The sequence below is a fragment of the Triticum urartu genome, chromosome 5A, assembly GCF_056163025.1.
Source record: "Triticum urartu cultivar PI428250 chromosome 5A, HENAU_Tu73, whole genome shotgun sequence".
Classification (NCBI taxonomy): Eukaryota; Viridiplantae; Streptophyta; class Magnoliopsida; order Poales; family Poaceae; genus Triticum; species Triticum urartu.
This window is the reverse complement of record NC_141877.1, coordinates 649,258,490-649,276,866: the sequence shown is the minus strand read 5'-3', so window position 1 is coordinate 649,276,866 and position 18,377 is coordinate 649,258,490. Positions and strand designations below refer to the sequence as shown.

The 18,377-nt window shown below is 46.9% G+C and overlaps 1 long non-coding RNA gene and 1 pseudogene across 1 annotated transcript; one reads left to right on the top strand and one right to left on the bottom strand.

Moving 5' to 3' along the window:
* The first annotated feature begins 8,097 nt into the window (after nt 1–8,097).
* LOC125511385 (uncharacterized) lies at nt 8,098–9,427 on the top strand. Its single transcript, XR_015603684.1, has 2 exons — nt 8,098–8,461; nt 8,578–9,427. It is a non-coding gene; the product is annotated as an uncharacterized LOC125511385 (long non-coding RNA).
* A 7,570-nt stretch (nt 9,428–16,997) lies between these two features.
* LOC147973765 (uncharacterized) lies at nt 16,998–18,201 on the bottom strand (annotated as a pseudogene).
* Nucleotides 18,202–18,377: the final 176 nt, after the last annotated feature.

Below are 18,377 nucleotides of genomic sequence, written 5' to 3'. Positions count from 1 at the left end.
CTCCTCATGCATTTTGACCGGAGTCACTGCGCCGAGTGAGACTGGTCGTACGTGAAGACGTGACAGAGAAAAAGATTCCTTCTATATCCCTAGTTTAATAAATTGAACTAAAACAATGCATCAGGTGGGCATATTTCAAAAGTCGCAAAGTTTTAGTAATAGGCATAGATTAAAGCAATTTAGCTACAATACATCCTTTTTTTAAGAAACATGTTTTAACAAAATGTTTGCCTTTTCAAATTTAAAGTTCAAAACATATTTGTGTTTTTAAAATGTTTGCAAATTCGAAAAATAATCACAGCAGTACCTCCTAGTTTTAAAAATAGTTTGTGTTTTAAATAATTCTCAGGTTTAAAAAAATTAAAAGATAAAACTGTTCTTTTTTTAAAATGTTTGAGTTTCAGTTTTTTATTAACAACTTTGCAAAAATTTCGCGTTCTAAAATATATTTACCTTTGAAAAAAAAATATTTTTTCTCCCAGTATCTCATGCGACTTCTAGCTAAATTTAAAATTTCGCGCTGCTAAGTAAACACCATTGCTTGCCTAATCTAGTGGTTAGCACTCCTTTTCAAATTTAATGTACAAAACATATTTGTGTTTTTAAAATATTTGCAAATTCGAAAAATAATCACAACAGTTCCTCCTAGTTTTTAAAAATTGTTTCTGTTTCAAAAAATACTCAGGTTTAAAAAAAAGAGAAATATTGTCCTTTTTTAAAATGTTCGAGTTTCAGTTTTTTTATTAACAACTTTGCATTTTTTTGCGTTCTAAGATATATTTACTTTTGAAAAAAAAACTTTTTCTATCAATATCTCGTGCGACTGCTAGCTACTCTCTCTGTCCCATAATATAAGAACGTTTTTGGCGCTACATTAGTGTCAAAAACATTCTTATATTATGGGACGGAGGGAGTAAATTTAAAATTTCACGCTGCCAATGAAACACCATTGTTTGCCTAGTGTAGTGGTTAACACTCTGAGCTGCATGAGTTCTACCAAAAGCAGCTAGACTATCACTGGCCTTATTTTGCGACCGCGAGACGTGAGTAATACAAGATTGACGAAGACTAAGAAGATATCTAATCTCCTTTACCAGAAAAGCATAAGTAGACCGATCACAACCGTCACATGTGATCATAGATACCGCCACAGTAGAGTCCAACTCGATTGCAATGGGCAGATCTGATCGCTACAAAGCATAGGAGACGCCCTCCATACAGGCACACAGTTCAGCCTCCAAAGCATCTTTACAGGAGTATAGAGCCCTGCACGCCGAGAAAATGATCTTGCCATCCGAGTCTCTCAGTATCATTCCTGCTCCAGCTATTTCACTCGAGACAAAAGACCCATCCGTATTAAGTTTTACCCATCCATTCACCGGTCTAGACCACGTCGGCGAAACATCCACCGCTGCACTTGTGCGCTTGGTAGCACCGTCCAGAACGACTGCCATCTTCCCTCTAGCAGGATCAAAACGTGAGTTGGACTTTACTGCCATCAAGGATTCCATATAGCTTTGCAAGAACCTGATTGATACATCCATTGGCGGAGCAGGCTTAGAGTGTACTAGCTCATTCCTTACGTACCAGCATCTCCAGAAAATCATCAACATCATGCATCGTTCCAAATCACTCAACTTGGCTAGGACATGCAGCAGCCATTCCTTTCCAGTAGGGATGAAAGTTTCTATATTGGGCAGTCTCTAAATTTTTGCCATTGACCTGTACAGATCCCGGCCATATTGACACTTCACAAAGGGATGATAGTTATCTTTTGCTGCAACTCCACAAACTGGGCATGTGCTAGTAGTCTCAAGGCCGATCCTGCATTTATTTTTCCAGGTCGGTAAACTGTCCGTTGCCACTCGCCATGCAAAATTTGCAATCATAGGTGTAGCGCCGCAATTCCAGATGAACTTCCAGCATTCCCTGGCTCCCGTCGGCGCTGAACTAGAGGAGGCCACAGACCCTTAGTGTAGTTCATCAAACGCGAGGCGATAGGCGCTTCTAACTGTGAAGACTCCATGCTTTTCAGGTGCCCATGCAAGGAAATCGTCGTCTAGTCTCGGAGACGCCCTGATCTTCATGATCTCTTCAACATCCGCAACAACGAAATAGCGAGAGAGCAGCTCAACCTTCCAAGAACCATTAGCATTTAACAAGTCAGAGACAAAACGCGTACGGCACACACCTTGCCGTGAGATGGGTTTGAATGAAAAAGGTCGGGGGATCCAGTTGTCCCGCCACACTCTTATGCTTCTGCCGTTCCCAACGCGCCAAATTAACCCTTTCTTTAGTAAGTCGAGACCATGGCTGATTGCTTGCCATGAAGAGGAGGCATTACCCGTGAAAACAGTATCCTCAAGTTTGCCGTGTGGGTAGTAACGTGCTTTAAGAACTTGTGCACATAGGTTTTCCGGTCTGGATATTAATCGCCATGCTTGGCGAGCCAATAGCGCTTGATTGAACAAACGGAAATCCCAAAAACCCATACCACCCCTATCCTTGGGTTGTAGCAACTGATCCCAACCCTTCCAATGAACTTTCCTCTTGCCTTTTTCCGAACCCAATAGAAATTCCATACCATCCTTGTGAGATCATCGCACACCGAGTATGGTAGCTTGAACACGCCCATAATGTACGTTGGTAATGCCTGGGCTACTGACTTTATCAAAGCTTCTCTTCCTGGCTGAGCTAGGTGTCCATCGCCCCACTGAACGAGTCGTTTAGTCAGACTAGTTTGAAGATTTTGAAACTTACCCTTGGACATGCGGCCCTCAGGTGTGGGGAGGCCTAGGTATTTTTCCTCAAAGACCAAGCTGGTTACATTCAACACATCTCCGACTTCCTCTTGAGCTGCCGCTGGACAAGCCTCCCCAAAGAAAATTGAGCATTTGTTATAATTAAGGCTTTGACCTGTAGCTGAACCATACATATCTAGTGCCCCTTTTACACTCTCTGCTTGGTCTCTAGAAGCCTCAAAAAACAGCATGGTATCATCAGCAAATAACAAGTGGGATATACCTGGCGCCCTTCTGCAAACCCGAACTGGTGATAGAGCTCCAGCTTGCACTTTATTTCTCAAAATTGCCGAGAGTCCATCAGCCACAAACAAGAATAGATATGGTGAAAGAGGGTCCCCCTGCCGGAGCCCTTGAGCCGGTGCAAATGAATCCAAGAGAGTTCCATTAAGTTTGACAGAATACCTCACCGATGTGACACACGTCATTATCCAGTCAATCCATCGCTGAGAGAAACCCAACTTTTGCATCACCTGCTTCAGGTAAACCCAGTCCACCCTATCGTAAGCTTTAGATAGATCGAGCTTGTAGGCGCAGAAACTTTTCGTAGGGTCCTTCTCTTTCTTAATGTAGTGGAGGCACTCAAAGGCGACCAACGCGTTATCAGTTATCATCCTGCCAGGGATAAACGCACTCTGTTCCACTGATATTAAATCATCCAGGAGTGGACGCAACCGGTTCACTAGGCACTTGGAGATGACCTTGTAAACCACGTTGCATAAGCTAATGGGCCTGTATTCAGACAACTTTGTAGGGTTAGCAATTTTTGGAATAAGAACAATGGAAGTAGAGTTTACTCCCTCCGGCATGATACCCGTACAAAAGAAGTCTTTTACTGCTGCAATCACACTATCTTTCACGGTGCTCCAATTCCGCTGAAAGAATCTGGCAGGAAACCCGTCCGGTCCCGGTGCCTTCAAGGGCCCAATCTGGAACATAGCGTCTGAAATTTCCTTATCGGAAAACGGTGCACAAAGCTTAATATTATCCTCTTCCGCCACCAGAGGTTGCACTAAGTCAATCACGGGGGCTGCATCTAATGATGTGTTTGCCGAAAACAAATTACAGAAATAATCCGTTGTAAGTTTTCCCATGGCAGCAAAGTCGGAGTGCACTACCCCAATACTATCTGTCAATTCTCGGATCTTGTTCTTTCTTGCCCTCCAAATGGCCTTGCTCTGAAAGAACCTTGTGTTTCGGTTGCCCTCCTTAAGCCAGGATATTCTTGATCTTTGGAGCCACATCATCTCTTCCTGGTACAATAAATCGTTCATCTTATCTGTTACTGCTCTTATATCTTGTCTATCCGCATTCATATTCATAAGCTCCTCTAACTGAGTTCGAGACTTGGCAAGCTCCCTCTTAATGTTGCCAAATTTTCTACTCCATGAACCAAGGCATATCATGGTTTTTGATAGAGCATCTCTCAACTGTCCCAAATTCTGCACCCCTCCTACCGCAGCCCATGCATCCTTTATGACTTCAGGAAGTGTAGGATCTGTTTCCCAAAAAACTTCATACCTTCTACTTTTTGCACATGCAGGGCCTGGATCAACCTCTCCCTTTAAAAGTAGCATAACATGATCCGAACATGGTGAAACAACATGATCAACAGAAGCATAAGCAAACATATTTCTCCACGAACTTGTAGCTACTGCCCGATCCAACCGAACTCTCACATTACCCATACCACTTCGCCTGTTATCATACGTGAACGGAACTCCAGAGAAGCCAAGGTCCACCAGCTCGCAGGTTTCAAGTACATCGCGGAAAGCTAGCATCTGAGCCGCAGCCCCAGGAGTGGCCGAAAAATGCTCGAAATCCCACATCGCTTCATTGAAATCACCGATTACAAGCCAAGGCAAGTCACTTACAGTTTTCAGGTTCTGTAGCTTAGCCCACATGAGGTGCCTATTTTCAACACGGGGTTCACCATAGACGAAAGTAACACGCCATTGATTTGCACCCTCCTGGAGCCGAACCAGAGCATCAATATGACGCTCATCTTTGTCAACTATCTCAACAACACAATTCTCATGCCAATAAACAGCCAGCCCTCCACTCAGTCCATCGCTGTCAACGCCACAAAAACCCTTTAATCCCAGGCGATTACGTATCCTCCTCATCTTAGCTTCCTTTTGCATAGTCTCACATAAGAACACAAACATGGGGGAACACGACTGACATACCATCGCTAATTCTCGAACTGTCCGGGAGTTCCCCCCTCCCCGGCAGTTCCAACTTAGGCAATTCATTGGGACCGACGGTCCTCCGTCTCGGAGGCCGCCTCATAAGTAGTGTCCATGTCGGTTTGCTCTACCTCTCCATCCACTCCATCCCCCTGCCTTCTTCTCTTCACAATCGGCACTTTCCCTGGTGTGGAGTTTGGGTTCACAACTGCAGCTGTCGCCTCCGGTGCCGAGCTTCCCTCAATCAAAAGAACAGTATCTGCTACCTTCCCAGCCAGATTAGGGACTGGTTGGCCACGAACATTTATAGTACCATCGTCACTTACTAGCCTTTTCCTAGCTGATCGATCCTGTTCACGTAGCATAGTTTTATACTGGACTAGATCCATACCCACAACTTCATCTACACGCACTTCCACTCCCCCCGACCTCCTGTACTAGTCGTCCTTCCTCCTCGCTCACCTCCTCCTCTCCCACTTCTACCTCCTCCTCGACCTCCACCCCTAGAACCTCCTCCACCCCTGCCTGCGTTCGTCCAACTCCCTCTTCCCGCCATAGTATTGCCACTAATCGGTTCTCCCGACCAGTGAAGCCAGTCCCCCCATTCACATAAACTCAGGTCGTGCGTTCCATCCCCGCATTCCTCCACAACATGCCCCATACGACCACAAAAGAAACAAAAGTCCGGCAACTTCTCATAGAACACTGGATATTTTTTCCTTTCCTTCAACGTGATCGGGACAAACCTGACGAGAGGTTTTGTAACATTCACAAAGACTCGCACCCTCAGGCAACTCGCCGGATTGATCTTTCCTTCATTTACTACCACTGTAAACGGTGGATCTCCGACCTTCTTTGCCACCCTCTCCGCCAACTCCTTCTTCCTAGTCAACCCATCAGGTAATCCTTTGATTCTTGCCCATAGAGGAAACATATTAAGAGCGTAGTCTGAAACATTGGTGAATCCGTCATATTCTACCAGCACCACCGGATCTCTCCGAAACTGCCACGGCCCCCCTTCCATCACGCACATCCAATCGCCCAAACAATGGCACTGAGCCAAGAAGAGGTTAGGCCCCTTAATGTTGAAAGTTACCCCCTGTGCACAGGCCCAAGCATTGCGCATCGAGTTCAGCAGGGCAGCATGACTAAACGGGCGCATGGTATGAACCCTAAACAGCGCTAGCCATCGAACATCTTTGATCAGTTCTTCCACCTCCCCTGACAGATCCAAATCCTCCTCTTCTTCACCGTGCAAATTGAGTCCTTCAAACGCATCCTCCAGGCTCGGATCCGGGCCATAATGATCCCAGTAGCTCTGATCCTCGTCTTCCACATCCGCTTCCGTGGTTTTTGTCTTCTCCGCTCCCTCCGCAGAGTCCGCCAAGGCCGGATCTCGCGGATCTTCAATACCCAAGTCATCCGCCCTTTGCACCACTTCCTCCCGTCTAGCGCCGTTCAACCCTACTCCTCCCTTCGCACCCCCCGAAACCTCCATGCGGCCGTAGGAGCAGCTTCGTTGCTCGCCTCCTGGGGCGTCGAACGCCCACGCGTGGTAGCCCTCGTCGGTGATCTGATGTAGGAACCCTAGACTTCAGCGTCGCCGCCGAAGGAAGAGGTGGACTCTAAGAAACCCTAGAGGAAACTAATGGGGCATGTACATCGGTCGCTCCCCTTTCCAGTTTACGCGCATTTTTTTTCTCAAATGAGGGCTCAACATGTAGATTTGTCGTGTACGCCGGGCGTGAGTGTGTCGTGCCCGATATGATTGTCCTATACTTTTAACTAGTCGGTGCATTATATTGAGATGTTTTTTTAAAGAAAACTCAAATATATGGTTGCTCATTTCTCTTGAACTAAAGCATCTTGAATTGGCAACATTCTTGCCTTGCATTATTATTTTTAAACTTGCCTTTCGTCACATTTTACATCGGTGAGACGGTTACCGGGAACAATGGATTTGATCTAGACGAGTTGGCGAAAGGGGCGACACGCAAGCATTGATTTGCTAATATGCACATTTGTATTGTAGCCACACTATAATGATTTTCCAGATTTCTTAATACCACCCACATCACAGACGTTCTTAAATGAGTGCTCAACATGTACAATTTTTATGTCTGCATTGCTTGCATGATAGCTAACATGATATTTGTATGGTTCGTCCATTTTTTGATATCTCCACTACGCTAGATCATTACACGTACTGGTACAGTACTAAAGGCATTCATTAGATGTGTTTCTACATCATGTTTATTTTTGAGTTATAAGTACATAGGCCAAGAAAAAGAGAAAAGGGAGATAGGGGCATCATCACTGGACGCAGCGATTCGGTGCTCGCTGCTCCCGAAATCGCTAGCGTTGGTCGCTGTATGGGGATTCGCAAAATTCGGTCTGATACTTCTGAACGGATTCAGCGGAAAAACAAGATACACGCTCGTATACATGGCGAACAGTGCGTCCAATGCGAATCAACCTGTGGTTGAGATGGTTAGGTGGACAGTGGTATCCCCAACCCATCAGGGTTCAAATCCTGGTGCTCGCATTATTCCTGAATTTATTTCAGGATTTCCGGCGATGCGCTTTCAGTGGGAGGAGACGTTCCCGTCGACGACGAGGCGCCTACGGTGACTTCGTAAATCTCAAGATGATATGACGGCTCAGTCTTTCGGAGGTGCTCATAGGGGTAGGATGTGCGTGTGTGCGTTCATAGAGGTGAGTGTATGCGCGCGTATATGAGCGCTTGTGTCTGTACTGATGCTAAAAAAAAAAAGAACAGTGCGTCCAATCGGGCCCAGACCGTATGGGTCAGGCGCCGTCCGCGCGTGGTTCGCCCTGGTCCGTGGACCGGCACGTTTGCTTTTTTTCTGAGCCGTGGAACAGTAGCTCTCGGTACATCCGCCGCTGACGGCGATCCCCCATCCCCCACCACCCCCCCCTGCGTCTGCTCGGGCTAGCCGGCGATGGAAGATGCCGGTCTAGTTCCTGCTCGACGCCGTCGACCGGTAAACCTTGCTCACCTGGAGATCTACAGTTTTTATTCATGTCCCCCCCTCCCCCCTCTGACGGAGCCGCCGGCTGACTGTGGCCCCGCCGCCCCCCTTGTGGTTTGCATCTCTTGTGCCATTTAGTTAAACAAATCATATTCTTTGTATGCGTTTTTCCATTCTAGAGTACAGCGGTATTGCTTCAACTCTATTTAAGATAGTGTGTGCTCTATTATTTTCTTGTCTTAAATATTTGATTTGTATATAATATTAACTCTTTGTTTGAACAGTTTGGTCGGCTACTGATTAAAGGGACGGCTTACAATGTTACAGAAGTTGAGAAGATGAGGAAAACAATGCAGCCAAGAGGGAGAAATGGAGCAGGGTCATGTACTAGGTGACCGTCAAGGCCGCTGGTTTAGAGTTGTAGTGTGAGTGCGGGCAATTCGAGCACATGGGCATGCTGTGCTCTCATGTCTGAATGGTAAGAAATCATGAAGCATATCGTTTGTTCTCCCCCGTTAAGCAAAAAGCATTTGAGTTCATCTCTATTTGGCAGTTCCATTAGTTGTAGAGATGACATTGTTTGTCATAATGCAGGTGATGGACGTGCTTCACCTGGAGGAGATTCCTGCAAAACCCATCGTGAAGCGGTGAACGAAGGATGCAAGGAATATCCTCTGTCCAGACACCTTGTGCAGTACCAGAAAGACCAGTCGGTTAATAAGTCCTTTTGGTACTCTGTATGTGCAAGATATGGACGTTGTCAGGAGGGGCGACGCGAGCACGGAAGGTTTGAAACACATGTCGGCTGGCCTCAAGGCATTGCTCGCCAGCGGGCCGCCATTCGTTGAGCAGACGAATGGTTTAGGTTTTGTGGACCGTCAGGGAAATACGCTTGCAGGAGTGCTGCGTGGGAAAGGAGAAACTGAATTTATTGCAAATTGGGGGGTTCAGATCATGCAATTGGAGGTCAAAGTGCCCCGAAGAAGCGAAGAGGAGTTGGCAGACCGACGGACAGCCAAGAGAAAGCACCGTACGAGGGATGAGTAAACGGACAAGGTTTTGCAGTATCTGTCGCGGCGACGGCCACAAAAGATGAACTTGCCTTGGGCGGGGTGATGCCCCTAAGCAATCGCGAAAACCAGGAAAATTCAACAACGGTGTAATGGAAGCACACCGCCGGAACACATGCACATCATAACTGCTTCGTTGTCCGCAGAATCAAATGTGAAAACTAGATTTTAATTGATGTATGTTGTGCTATGAGGACTTCTGGTGTGTTGAGCTTTGCTCCATGCTTGTTCCTCCACATCTGAACGTGGGACTAAAGTGTGACATTGAGTGAACTTGTTTGACGTTGATCAGTATCTTCCTCTGTGTGTGTGCTTGTTTTGAGTTGTTATGTGTGACTGGAAATGAATGTTTGGTAGAATATCTGTTTGTTGTGCACCGTGTACAGTTTACTTGTGCCTGATGAGTACACGTGGCACTACAGATGTTAATCATACCATGCGTCTGTTCACCCGCGCGTTTCTGCTTTCAATCGCTGACTGAGTAAATGCAATTTGTGTAGAGGCTGGTGCAGGGTTACCCATCGGCTCGGCGCTTGGCAACCAGCTGGAACCTTGGTAGGCAGCAGTAGAGAATTCAGACAGCTGCCTTGCACAAGCAAGTGACTGAGCCGTTCCATGAGTACCTGTTCCGCCCCCACCTTACCGCTGCCATTGCAATTAATGCGCCCATGTGCTGGCTTTATTTGCGTGCGATACATATGCTATACAGACCGAAATACATGGACATGCACAGATCCACATGCTTGCCGACGGCTATGATTTCAGGATCAGCTGAGCCTGGGCTCAGAATTGAATATCCGCATCACATCATCACTATCCTTTTTGCATACTTCAAAGTAGCGCATTGCATTTCTTATAGAGAATTTTCGTATGCTTCATGTTTATATAGATACTAGTTGGGAAATTTTTACACTATAGAACCTAGGTGTTGAACATCGATTCGAACGTCTCTTCTTGCCTAATGATCAAATGTGTTGATGCAAGACTCTCTTTCACTTTTGTCCTTTTTTAAACCTCTATCATTTTTGTTCAATTTTAGTGCAAAGATCAAGGCTCGTCCTCAAGTATTGCATAAATTATTCATTGGTTGAAAGGAGGTTATGTAATTTATTCATTTGATCGACAATTTGAATGGGTAGATTGTCTCTTGATACAGTGAAGACATAGTGTACTATGCTTTCATGATAAAATTTGGCATTCTCTTCCCATACCTAAAAGCTTGACATGAAAGAAGTGAGCCATGAACAACGAGAATGATTTTACTTATTCATTTTGATGTTGCTTGCTTTGTATCAACTATAGACTATTGCATTGCATCACTATTCTTGTAGTCATGCCTAATTACATCAGATTGATTATAGTTCATGCTAGTGGCATTTACAATAAGATGCTGATATGTCGCAAACGTAACTATATATTTTTTTATTTTTTCATGTCATGTTTATATCATTTTGGCATCAATTTTTTTTTATCATTTTTCTCGGCTAACCTATTAGCTCAGTGCCCAGTGTCAGGTGATTTTTTTCGTGTTTTTGGACTTTGAAGAAAATCAATTTTACTGTGCTCCAAAAACCCCCCGAAAAAATCAGAAATTATTTTGCATCAGGAAGCTTCCAGAGGTTAGTGACCCTGGATGGGGGTGGACCATAGACCCCATGCGCCCCCACTAAACTACTAGGGGCTGCGTGGACCCCTAGTGCTTCGATCCATTATCGCTCAAAGCCTATATTTATCTTCCGCCGAGAAAACGCTAAATATCGGGCAGTTCTTCTGCTTCCGCCGCCGCACCTCTCTGTTTCATGCCTATTCAGTTTGGAGTCATTTTTCGGTACTCTATCAGAGGGGGGAAATCCTATATACCTAAGAGATTCATCCCCACTAACCTATCTATCTAAACATGCAGCCTATCCAAGTCAGCATCAATCCACGTCATCAGTTCTCCACTCACACAATTCTAAACATTTTGTTTTGAGCAGTCAACCGACGACTCCTTTCTTCCTCTTCTTCAGTTTCGCTTCTTTATGGCTTTCAACGAAACGATAGAAGTGAGCAAGTCGATTCAGTTCCCTACCTCTTCAGTTTTCCACTTCTCCTCCTTCAACTGATAAAGGTGCAGATGTCGATCCAGTTCCCTGCTCGAGGCCTCATTTACTTAGGCTACTGTGAATGCATGGGTGCTTAGATGAGGTGCTAAGCACATTAAATAGCTTAGCAACTATACTCCCCAATGCATAGGTGCTTAGCTTATGGTTGCTAAGCTTACTTCATTTAATGATTTAGTAACTAAAACTCTTCATGTATTGGTGGGTTTCCTTCCTTTAAATGTTTTGCCTAGGTTCACGCGCTTAGCATTGTTCCTTTTGGGGGTCACTACACTCGTCTCTCTCCTCTTAAATAACTCGCCACATCAGATTTTTTACCTACGTGGAAGACTTAGCACATGTACAAGGTGGAGCATTGGGAGGGACCTTAACACGCAACACGCTCCCTATTGCGCCACCGCCGAACAAGCCGTCGATGGTTGTCGCCTCACCACTATAGACCTGTGCGCTGACGTTGGCCCAGAGCCCCGTGATTGCCTCCAGCAGGGGCTATGCTGACCCAAGCCATATGCCCACGGGTCGACCTGGCCTCTCGGCGAACTGAGTGTGCCACTCCGCCTCCTCCTTCAACCTCACACTAGATTAGGATCGCGCCTTGGCGCGAGGGTGCCGGTCCAAACGCCAGGTTTAGCATATGCATTCACACTGTATACATCATACAAAGAATAATGGCCAAGGTAACAATATTTACAATCCACTCAGTATATACCGTAAAGGAAAATCAAAGGAGAATCTATGTACAGTTGTACTCAGCCATCAACCGTAGTATCTTGAACTTTAACAATAGGCTTATCAAAATTAAAATGGCCTAAGTAAGCACTGGCCCTAATCCAATACATAAAATCCATAGCATAGAAATCATCACAAGCATAGAAAGCATATCTTTGTCAGCCAAGCAACCAGATTTAAGCAAAGTAATTTTTGCACTCATTATTCTGTCAACCATGATAAAAATAAAAAACTAACAAATAATCATTCAGAATAAGGTTTGTTGGTATGCACACAATAAGGAGCCACCTAACAATGTACGAACATAGAAAGCACGTAGCACAATAGGTTTAGTAGCAAATATCACAAGCATAGGACGTACAAAAGCACATGGTAGCTTGCAGACGATCCACAACTTTGCATGTCTTGGGCATAATGTAGACCAGGAGGAATGACGACACGACGCGTTCATAATGATTGGTCCTCCAAGATCCAATGTAGAGGTGTTGAAAAAGATGGTCACACAGATCTTGCCGTCGTCATATACAACACGATCATACTGAGCCAATGATTAGCCTAAGGTGTGCTAGGAGCATGTCAAGAAATTCCCGGTGTGGGATCCTAAACACTCGCTTGGTATCCTGCAGTGCCTGAGAACATAGAACATAAGGCCACGAGGAGCTGCTTACAGTAATTGCATCACAGCACGGGAGAGATATCAGAGAAATCAGTCGCGGATAAAAGCAGACATATTGTTAAAAAAGGATACGTTAAGTCTATCGGTTAGTCAGATTGTCTTGAGCATGTGATGAGCATTTTTAAGAACAACGGGGCTATTAATCAGTTGAAAATACAACTTGTTTTTGTAAGAGCAGTCGATAAGGTAAGATCAATATGATCACCTTCAAAGACAGAAATCTAATTAGCACGTAGAATGCTTGCGCTTTATAAACAAAATACGTCTACATAGAAGGCTAGACAACATCTAATCAATCGAGGAAACACCTACAGAGCTATTAACTACACGAAGAGCACGTCAAAGAAATAGAGTTAAAATCATCACACTGCCTGGATCTAAATATCACTATCTCTTTATTACTATCTGCGAGCATCAATAATCCCTAGTTCAGATGCGTGTTTCTTTGTAGAGTTAGCAATGTTTACATCTATGAGTACTTCTTTTGATTATAAAAATTCCAGCGTCACACACTCATCATATTTTTGCAACCGTCCAGTAAAATCAGAGAGGGGACAGGATGGATTTCACCTGACCTGTGCAAGCACCCATAGACGGCTGTTAGTGGAGCCAGCGGAACCTGACGAGCCATGGACATCAAGCTCTTCGTCAGCCATCGCCATCTGAACAGAACACATGGATCCAAGAAATTACTCAGAGGCGGGCACACATTTAGAGTTCAAAAGGAAAACAAACCATGTAACCGTCCATTAATGAGGACTGACCTGGTCGGTGGAGCTGAGCTGCGAAGGGAGAATCGAGATAGACGGCTTGTCCGGGCACCAAGAGCTCTAACAATGGGGAAACTCCGTAGTTCGGTCTTTTTCCTCTGGTGAGTTCTGCGCCATCCTTACATGATTCATTAGCAGCCACCAAGAAATGATCTGCAGAAAACAAAATCAAAGTGAAATCAAATGGAATCACATGCAGGAAGCAGTGAAGTACTATACATGCAAAAAAAGACACGAGGAACGAAGGGAGCCCAATGGATTATCATTTTATTCCAATAATTAATTAAATAACATCATCTGCCCCATCATAGGAGCACAAGATGTGTACAGGGCAACAAGAATGCCTCTCATCAGACGGCACTAAGGAAAGCTAATCAGATAGAATACATAGACGCTAAATGATGGTATGTGTTGGATGAATGGCAACTGCATTCTCAGGAGGGCCAGAGGCCAATACATGTACATGTGTGGTAAAGTGCAAGAGACCCCTTATACAATGGGGATAAACCGAAAAGGGCTATACACATCTAACACCCCCCCTCAAACTCATGGTGGATCAACAACACTGAGTTTGGAGAGAAGAAAACTATGCTGTGCTCGAGTCTATGCCTTCGTGAAGAAATCTGCCAACTGTAACTCAGAGGGCACATAGTGAAGAGCGAGAGTCTGATCCTGCACAGCAGCACGCACAAAGTGGGCATCCACACCGATGTGCTTGGTGAGCTCATGCTTCACCGGGTCACACGCAATACTGATAGCACCAGTACTGTCTGACAATAAGGGAATCGAGGTAGCAGCAGACACACCAAAATCCTCAAGTAGCCAACGTAACCAGATCACCTCAGCCGTCAGCATAGCCATGGCTCGCAACTCAGCCTCTGTACTCGAGCGAGAAACTGCAGTCTGTTTATTGGTCTTCCAGGCAATAAGAGAGCCACCAAGAAAGACACAGTAAGCAGACAGTGAGCGTCGATCAGAGGGATCACTAGCCCAGGTAGCATCAGAGTAGGCCTGGAGCTCAAGAGAGCTGGAGTGGGGAAAGAAAAGGCGCTGAGAGATCGTGCCACGAAGATATCGTAGAACACGGAGGAGATGACTATAGTGGACAGAGGTGGGGGCTGAAACGAACTGACTCAGAATGTGGACAGGATAGGAGATATCAGGACGTGTAACAGCAAGATAGACAAGACTGCCAACAAGGTGACGATAGCGAGTGGGATTAGGGAGAGGGTCACCATCAGAGGCATGAAGCTGAACGTTGAGCTCCATGGGAGTGACAACAGTGCGCTCATCACCAAGAGCAGCGCGAGCAAGAAGACCCTGAATATATTTTTCTTGGGAGATGTAAAAGCCATCAGAGGTCGAGGAGATCTCAATCCCAAGAAAATAGCAAAGGGGACCAAGATCAGTCATGAGAAACTGGTCGCGAAGGCGAGCCTTAACAAAGGCAATGTATTCAGAGTCGTCGCCAGTGATGATCATGCCATCAACATAGAGAAGGAGAAGAGTCCGACCACGAGGAGACGTGTGAACAAACAATGCGGGATCATGATCACTGGGCAAGAACCCAGCGGCAGTCACCACAGAGGCGAAGCGCTCAAACCAGGCGCGAGGGGCCTGTTTGAGACCATAGAGGGAGCGGCGAAGTCTACAGACCATACCATCAGGAGTATAGTACGCCGGGGGTGGTTGCATATAAACCTCCTCACGCAACTCGCCATTGAGAAAAGCGTTCTGAACATCAAGTTGAGAGATAAACCAGTGACGAACAGAAGCCACAGCAAGAAGTGTGCGGACAGTGGTCATGTGGGCCACAGGAGTGAATGTCTCATCATAATCGCGCCCCTGCTCCTGCTGAAAACCACGAGCCACAAGGCAAGCTTTGTAGCGCTCAAGAGAACCATCGGAGCGAGTCTTAATGTTGTAGACCCACTTGCAGGTGATGGGGCAGACACCAGAAGGAAGGGGAACCAGATCCCAGGTGCCAGAGCGCTCCAGAGCAGCAAGCTCTTCGGCCATCGCAAGCTGCCATTCAGGCTGAGTCATGGCAGTCCGATAGGAAGTGGGCTCAGCAATAACAGAGAGACCATACCGATCAGGGGAGTAGCGATCAGGCGGGGGGCGAGGCCGAGCACGGAGGTTGTGAACCGGGGGAGGCGTGAGAGGTGAACCTGAGGTGGAAGGCTCGTCAGAGGAGACACCCTCAGTACGAGAGCGATGAGTATAGTGAAGAGGAAACGGTGAGAGAGGGCGACGGACGGGAGATGATGGCGGAGAGGTGGAGGAGGAGGATGGAGAGGATGGTGTCGGAGAAGGAATGAGAGGTGCCAGAGGAGGAGGTGACACATGAGGCACATAGCAGGGTGTATTGGGAAGAAGAAGGAAAGAAATGTCGTCCATAGAGAAACTCGAGGAGGAAGGACGTGGGTAGTAAGAACGAGACTCATCAAATGTCACATCACGCGAGATGCGCAAGCGACGACCCACTGGATCCCAACATCGATAGCCCTTGTGCTCATCACTGTAGCCAAGGAAAACACACTCAACCGACTGAGCAGTCAGTTTGGTGCGTTCTCGGGGGGCAAGAAGAACATAGCACACACAGCCAAACATACGAAGAGCCGAGTAGTCAGGAGAGCGACCAGTGAGACACGCCAGAGGAATACCACCCTGCAGAGCAGTCGATGGCCGAATATTGATAAGATAGGTGGATGCGGAAACAGCCTCAGCCCAAAAATGGGGTGGAAGGGAAGCAGCAATCATCAGCGCACGAGCCGTCTCAAGCAAATGACGATGCTTTTGTTCGGCAACGCCATTTTGAGCATGAGCGCCAGGACATGAGAACTGGGCAAGAGTGCCCTGTTCCGCGAGAAAACCACGCAACAGCTGAGAGATATACTCTCCAGCGGAGTCAGCACAAAAAATACGAATGTGCGCAGCAAATTAGGTGTGAACCATGGCAGCAAAACGTTTGTATATAGGGAGAACCTCGCTACGAGATTTTATGAAATAGATCCAAGTGTAGCGAGAGAAATCATCAATAAACAAAACATAGCAGCGATGACCACCCTTCGAATCAAAGGGAGCAGGACCCCAGACATCAGAATGAACTAAGTCAAAAGGACGCTGAGATACAGACTCACTAGTAGGGTAAGGTAACTGAGTCTGTTTGCCAAGTCTGCAACCATTACAATGTAAGGAGACATCTCCAGATACAGACCCTAAGAGGCCCTGACGAACTAAAGAAGACAAGCGAGAGCCACATATGTGACCAAGGCGATGATGCCACTGCTGGAAGGACGCAGACGAAGAGGCAGCAAGAGCATGGGAGCTGGCGGAAGTAGTGGCAGCGGAAGGAACACAAAGCCAGTCAACCTCCCAAAGGCCCTCGGACTCACGGCGCCGGGGGCCAGCACCAACCAAAGTCTTGGTGCGACGATCCTGAATGGAGCAAGAGTCGGTATCAAGAATGACACGACAACCAGAATCAGTAAGTTGAGCAGCAGAACAAAGATTCATGGTAAGGCGAGGGACATGTGAAACACTAGGAACAGAAAAAGATGGAGTGGAAAGAAGACCACGACTAGTAACAGGAAGAGGTGTGCCGTCGGCAGTAAGAACATTAACAGGTGAATCAAGAGGTCGAAGGGAAGGCAGCACAGAAGAATCAGAAGACATATGAAAGGAGGCTCTAGAATCTAGAACCCACGAAGATGTACCTGACTGAGTAGATGCCTGCGGTGATGGAGAGGTGGATGCCGTTACAGCAGCAATGGAACCAGTCGACGAAGAGCCTGAAGAAGCCAAGAGACGCTTGAGCCTCACAATGTCCTGGTCGGTGAGTGACGGAGTTGAGGAAGATTCAGAAGTCCCACTGGAAGAGGAGCGCCTCTGGTCTCGCTTCTTCTCACGACAATCAGACTCGGGATGTCCTGGCCGAGAGCAGTAGCCACAGAAGGTGTCACGTCGCGACCGACCCTTCTCAGCATAAGCAGGGCGACCCACTCCCCTGAAGGCGTGGGTAGGAGCGGTGGAGCAGTGAGCCGAGCGGACGACACGGGAGCCCGAGCAGCCAATACAGACGGGACCACCAGCAAACCGGCAGAGCGAAGGCGGGTCTCCTCAGCACGAAGCTCGGTAAGCACCTCCGAGATTGGAACACGACCACGAGCAAGCAAGTGAGCACGTCTGGGCTCAAACTCAGAGCGGAGACGAGATAAAAACTCATGGACCCGTTGAAACTCCAAGTCAGACCGTGTAGTCTGACAGCAACGGCAGGTTCCACAAAGAACTATCCTCAGTGAGTCAAGCTGACGCCAGATGGCAGAACACTGTGAGTAGAACTCATCCACAGACGAATCACCCTGCTGGAGAGCATGCTCCTGGCGCACCACAGAGAGGTATAGGGCATCACCAGAGGGCTGATAGCGCTGACAGAGGTAGGACCACATCGCTGCAACAGTACCGAGGCCCATGAACTCTGAAGCAAACTGAGGAAGAACACTCGCAGTGAGAACGGCAGCAGCACGAGCATCATCATTGCACCACTGAGTGTAAGCAGACAGATCATCCCGATAGACAGAAAGAGCATCAGAATATGCAGAGACCTGTTGATCATAAGCATCAATTGCAGCATCATCAAGGGCCTTGGCTGCATCACGATCAGCCTGAGAAGCATCAGTAGCAAGCACCGGCGGAACAGGAGCGACCGGAGCAACGGGACAGGGCGGACAAGCTACCTCGCCAGAGAGCACGCCCCACAGCAGAAGACCGCGCATATGGATACGCATGAAGCCCACAAACTCAGCATAGTTGGTGCCATCAAAGATCACCGAGCAGCGAGGAACAGCCACATAGCCTGAAGATGACATACTGAGATATCTCGCTGTCTCTCTGATTTTTTTTGCAGTCAACAGATCTGGATCGGGGGATCGATCTCGGACTGAGTCAGGAGCGAGGGGCCCGGACGGAGTCCGGATCGAGAGAACGCGAGGCGAGAGGGCTCTGGATCGAGAGGGCTCCTGGTAGTCTCGCGTTGACTCGAGGA